The sequence below is a fragment of the Octopus bimaculoides genome, chromosome 14 (genome assembly GCF_001194135.2).
Source record: "Octopus bimaculoides isolate UCB-OBI-ISO-001 chromosome 14, ASM119413v2, whole genome shotgun sequence".
NCBI classification, from domain to species: domain Eukaryota; kingdom Metazoa; phylum Mollusca; class Cephalopoda; order Octopoda; family Octopodidae; genus Octopus; species Octopus bimaculoides.
The window spans coordinates 668,446-675,325 of NC_068994.1; positions in this window are offsets into that span (position 1 = coordinate 668,446).

A 6,880-nucleotide genomic window follows, 5' to 3' on the forward strand; every position below is an offset into this window, starting at 1 on the left:
CAAACTGTACCTTCTCTCCCCCCCCCCCCCACACAGACAATTACATCAATTCGCACCACCACCCTCTCCTTCACTCGCATTGATCAATAAGAGGAGTAGAGGGAGGAGGCATAATGTTAACTTCCCCCTCCCCCTTTCTCTCTCACTGACAGAACGACCTAATCTGACAGATTTAGGGTCGCGGTCAACTCGGTGCTCCACCGACTGCCTTACATACCAACCCCTCCCTCTCTCACTGCTCCTTATGTATCTATCTTTCTCTAACACTCCCTCTCTGTCTTTTCTTTCAATCCATCCCACCTCTCCCTACTGCTCCATATTACATTCACATCCCCCCTCTCCTATCTTTGCTTTATTGTTACATTCCCTCCCCATCACTTCTCTTCGTTTCTCTCTTTCCTTCTCACTGTCCTCCCTTTCTGTTTCTGCTGTTCTCAATGTTTCTCTCTCTTCTCTCTTTCTCTCTCTCACTGTTCCCATGGAAACCGCCTCAATACATCATCTCCTCCTCCTCCTACTTGCACACGTTCTTTTTCCTCTCATTCTTTCACCGACTTTTAATCTTCTCTCTCTTTCTCCTCTCCCCTTGTTCCTCCCTCTACTGTCGTCTGCTTCAATCAAAGTTATCGAAACTTCCCTCCAACCTCTCTGCCTTTGCCGAACAATGGCCGACACCACCACCAACACCATCGTACAACCACCTACCACTGCTACTATTACTAATAGTGTCCTCCCCCATTATAACAGCTATCACATGACCCAGCAATATTTCATTCAAATATCCCCCTCCCTTTAACAACCAACTTCCATCATACACACACATCCACACATGCGCGCGTGCGCGGATACACACACACACACACAACCTATTTCTTCTCCCCCTCTGATGATGGCAATGGCGGTGAAGATGGTGTTTGAGTGGGAGTGAAGTCAAATTGTTTGATGTTTTTAATGGCTGTGACTGGTGGTGGTCGATGTCGTGATGGTGACGGTGGTGGCAGTGGTCACACCTTTCCTTAACTCACCACTCCGTCCCAACAGCTGCCCATATCCTACCCCCACACCTACCAATCATTGCTATTGTTATCGCATAAACATGTCCTTCAATATTATCATCTGACACTTTATCACATGACACACAATATTGATATCACTGTACAGGGAGTGGGGTATTGGTTGATATTAGTCAGCTGGGATATTGAGATCTGCAGCAAAATAATTGATATTATCACACGCACACACACACACACATGTATGTTATGTCCACTTCGCCTTTTCTACCGCTACTACAATGACCTCACGGCCACCCTCCCCCTCACTCAGCCCTCATCATCCATATTGTAATTTTCACAGCAGGTCCTTCTTCCACACTTTGCCTCCCACTGAAATTTCCTCCCTCTACTTATTCTTCTTGTTCGTTATTAGCAGTCCAAATGCAATGCATCAACAACATTCATCTCATCAGCCACTGCTCACTGCTCCTCCCTTCAAATTTAATCCATTAAGCTCTTAGGCATTATCTCAGCACACACATTTTACCCTGTGATACCTTCTCACCTCAGTCTTTAACATAATAATCCTACTGGTATTACTGTGGACATAAGTGTGTTCTTACTATATAACTACATACGTTGCATGCGCGCACGCACACGCACACACACATAGGTATGTTGGTGCAAACCGGAAAAATAGAACTCAAACTGAGTGTATGTATATTTTTATTACTTTTTAGCAGAAGCAACAGAGTGACTCAAGGTCGGAGAGTTTTGTGTGTTGAGCCCTTACCTTGTTCCCATGTTAAATAATAATTCCTGAAGTCATCAAACAGAAGCAGCACAATTGCTGGATAGGATTTCATGGAAGATTGCAAATAAATGACATCACGTTATGACGGTGGCATTCATTTACAACTGCTTCATAATCACAAGACAAGGAAACAGAAACGCACACTCTCTCTCTCTCCCTCTCTCTCTCTCTCTCTCCCTCTCTCTCTCTCTCTCTCTTCTTTCTCTCTCTCCTTCTCTCTCTCTATACACACACACACACACGAGGGGGTGATGAGAAGATCCCGACTTTAAGGCTACTCTGAAAGGCCTTGTTGTTGATCCAACCTTCTGAGTTCTTTTACAGACCTTAGAAAAACTGAAGGACTGTTGCCATGTGTGTGAATTCAAAAAGGGAATATGTTGAATTAACTGATCCAGCTTTATTTTCTTTTACTCAAAGCCAGGAACTTTCCAGCACCTCTTTCTGTGTGTGAGATCATCATCATCATCATCATCATCATCATCATCATTTCACACCCATTTCTCGTGCTCAGATGGTTTCTGTGGCTGGATGACCTTCCTAAGGCCAACCACTTTACATGGGTGCCGGGTGCTTTTATATGTCCTGCCGGCACCAGTGGGGGTTGTTGCCGTGTAGCTTGCAAGACAGAAAGAGAGACCAGGGGAGAAGGGAAAAGAAAAAAAAACTCACGCTACTGATTGGAAGGGGTTAGTTTTTGAGAGAGGAAGATGTCTTTGTGCTGGGTGTGGTAAGGTTAAAGAAGAACAAAGGAGATATACATGGCTACCCCACGTTATATATGGGTGGGTGGGAGTAATGGGGAAGGAGTTAAAGGACGGTAGAGTTGGGGTGCCAGACCAAATGGTCAAGAAGATGTGCATAAGCAAGGATATGGAGAGGGGGTAGTTTTAGGGAGAAATAAGGGGAGAGGTGAAGGGTGGAGGTGTGGTTGATGGGGGAAGATCAGGATGGAAAGAAGGTAAGGTGAGAGAGAGAAGTGGCTCAAGAAGAAAAATAAACTGAAAAACAGAGTGGGGGTGGTGGGTGATTTGCAAGGAGTGGGAGGGGAGGGGAAGAGAGAGGTACATAAGGGTGGCTAAACTAGGATTTGATGACGGATATGAGAGGACAATGAGAATGATCTCAGGTATGAGAGGGGTATGAAGCTGAAGTATGGCAGAGGAGATGTAAGTGAAGGCCTAGAAAGATGATTGGTTGAAATAGGGTGGGAAGAAAAGGAGAATGAGGGCTGGAAGTGGTTCCAGGAGTCTGGGTAACTCGTAGGGGAAAGAAAAGGTAGTGGGGAAGATATGTACTTGCTCTCAAGAGATTACAGTCTTTAAGAAGTGCCATAGATAAAGGAGTGATGGAGGAATGAGGTGTGGAGGATGGTTGGTGGGGTGAATGTGGGAAAGAACGAGTGTCAACTTTGTGGATTTTTATTTGACAATATTTAAATTTTGACAACCAAATAATACAGTTGAACTGAATTAAACATTTAAGGGGGATATGTGTGGTGCGAAGAGTTACAAAAGCTATAACTAAAAAGCCTTACCAGTGTGCCTCATGGTCCCAGTGGACAAAATGGAAAAGGTATTTCCCCAGAGGATGGTAAGGTAGACACACTAGAACAACCACTGCATCTCATGGGGCTTGCACTTGCAGATCACCATCTCTGCCCTGGGGCCAAGAACATTGGAAGTCTCCACAGCTCCAGGCTTGACAACAAATCTGTCTGAGAGTGGCCAATACTTTGACAGCTTGTGGCATCCAGGGCATTCCTTATGGTCTCACTGAGAGCGGCATGGTATGGAAGGCAGCCAGCACCAGAATGGTATGACAATGGATGGAGACCAAAAGAATCCACAACAATATTTGTGAGGCTTAGAGATGCAGAGGCGAAGCCTGAGGGAAAAGACCGATGTGCAAACAGTTGCTATCCAGCTGAGTGATGGCCCTGCAGTGAACCAGGCATTGATGTGGGGCTGAGCGGAAACATGCCAGACAGCGCTAGTCATGATGGTGTACCAATCTGTCTGAGATCATGCTACACTAGATGGTGTCCTGTTTGTTTAGTGGGGACTGGACATCCATAAAGAGGAGAGAAGGGTGGATGTTCACAGGGCTAAGGCCAAATGGACTCCAGGTGGCGTAGGTTCAGTTGTGTTGTGGAGAAAAAAATGCAGAGGGATTAATGGTTCAACATGATGAAATGACTGGAAGAGAGGCTGAGTGGAAGGGAGATGATAATGGTGACCCAACCGAACTCAGGTGCTCAAGCACATGTGGGAATGGGGGCAAGTATGTGTGAATGTATGTGTGGGTGAGATGAAAATTGTGGGCCTACACACTCACACACATACTGGTGCATGTAAGCTATATATGTTAATGAATATAGACATTGGTTTATTTAAGTCACTGAATATATACACTGGTCTATATATATCATATGTATATACAACAGATTATTCAAGTGGTGTTTACATTTTTTAGTTCATTTTAGATATCTCAGCATACAGTTCAAAGATAAATTGGTATTTGTGTGTGTGTGTGTGCATATGAGTTGATGTGTGTATAGAATTGAATTTGTTTATGATAATCTTTCTATAGACTGACACATGAAGGGAGAGAGGAGGAGGAGGCAGTGAAGTAGGGAAGTAGGTTAAGAGGTGTGTTATGGTGGACAAGCAATCCAAATCTAGAGACAGATAACACAGTATTCCTTCTGCTAAATATTAAAAGTATTGCTTAATCACTGAAATAAGAATAGAATTAGGACGTATCCTTGTCTCTCTCCTCCCAGAACAACTGACTGCTCACAGATGTCATATAGGGAGAGAAACAATGTCACATATTCAGTAACTATTATAAATCATGGATAAAATAATTAAAACAGTGTTTGAAATTATTAATCAATTGACAATTTAAGCGAAGCAGAAAAACAATCTGGCCGTGACCACACTGTCATTCAAAGTATCCTGCTATTTTTTAAAAGGTAAAGTGTAATTGAAGAACCATTTGGTTGCTATTTTTAACATGTCAAGAGACCATGTAGGGGCTTCTCTTGTTTGCTTGTGACAAAGTACTGCTATAGTCACAGAGTCTCAGGCATTCCAACTATGACCATCCTGTCTTAAAATGATTCTAAAGGACTACAGAAGACAATAGAGGCATACCAGCACAGAAAGCGGATGTTAAATGATGATGATCATCATGGTGGCAACATTGTGGCTGCATAGCACGAGCACAGAACACCACACAAGAAATACCAGCCAAATATTCCTCAAATATTTCCCAATCGTCTAAGAAAGCACAGTATTATTTAGTGGTGGGGATATTTAGGGCAGCGGAGTTGGAAGTTAACACCTCTGCATAGATATTAGGGCTGTCATCCTTAACACATCACCCCCCCTCCTTACCAACAATGGTTGCCACTATTCACTGGTTATCATCATCATCGTTTAACGTCCGCTTTCCATGCTAGTATGGGTTGGATGATTTGACTGAGGACTGGTGAAACCGAATGGCAACACCAGGCTCCAATCTGATCTGGCAGAGTTTCTACAGCTGGATGCCCTTCCTAATGCCAACCACTCTGAGAGTGTAGTGGGTGTTTTTACGTGCCACCTGCACGAAGGCCATTGAAAATATTATTTTAAGAATGTAACACTGATATTATGATGATGTAGACATTAAAATTCTCATTTTCATCATCATCATCATCATTTTTACAACCATTTCACTCCTGCTTACTTGAGTTACACTAGTCTTCTCCACTGCCCTGTTTTGCCACTTGTGATCCTCTACTTTATAAGGTTTAGCATCTTGAGATCAGCTTTCACCGTCTCCCTCTTCCCATCTCCCTCTTCCCGTCTCCCTCTTACACATGTTCCATCCCCTTACAATGCTACTTCTTTATGTCACTGATGTCCACCACACTCATCACATGCTCTTCCCATCACTTTAGCACACTACGTCTGACTCTTCATCTCTCCACTTTTCCTGTCACCTCATATGAACTAACATCATACACCTATTGTAGCATGCTCACCTCAATATCTTTTTCACCCCTCTACCTATCACTCCCGTTTAATACTCACATCTCACTACCATGCAGCATTGCACTTTCTACATAAGCATCATACAATCTATCTTTCTTTTTTCTGAAGAGGAATCCTTTGGTATCAATAGACGTAATAACTGTCTCAGTATTTCCTCATCTTTTCTTACTCTGGTGACTATCCTTTCAGAACAACCACCTCTGCTGTTAATTCAGTCACTTTGGTAATCAATGTCATCATCGTCTTCTACAGAACTTTTGGTTGTATTTGCAGCATTTTATTTTAATGCTTACTTTGTCTGCTGCTAATTGTTCCTCGACATATGCCACATGTGTGTGTGTGTGTCTGACAGTGTATATCAACAGAAGACTTAAATTAAAGAGTGAGGTTTGTTCAATGTAAAACAGTGATGTGGCATGGGTCTTGGGTGCCCTGTGTTGTTCTTAAAATTACTGCCCTCTTCCTGAAACATACCTTTGACTGCAACAGACACATGTTTATAAAGTGGCCACCCTGTATGGTTCCAGCTTATACTATCACTTATTGAGTGGAGATTCATGGAACATTAACTGCTCTTTCTAGCAGGTTCAATGACCACATAAAAGTGACTTGTCAGGTCAGTTCCAGCAGTTACTTTGAGATTCTTGTAGTTTATTTCCAACATTCAACAAGTGCTCACAGTGGAGAGGAAGTCTTCTCTTCCGCCGACACGAGCACTTCAAGAATTCTTGATGCAGTACCGGAGAACACCGACATCCTGTGGATACTCTCCAAGTGAACTTTTGAATCACTGGCAGATACGAACAAGGATTGATTCTCTGCTGCCATCGCCAGCACACATTGCTCAAGGCAAACAGTCTAAGGAAGCAGATAAGTCTCAGGTGACTCCAAGCTCAGCTGATGTCGCTAAAGTTATCAGGCAGTACAAGGCCGGAGATCCTGTGTATGCACTATACTATGGACCTCGCCGAGACAAAGATCCCCGATGGGTACCAGCAATCATTAAGAAGTCATTGGGTACTCGCTGCTTT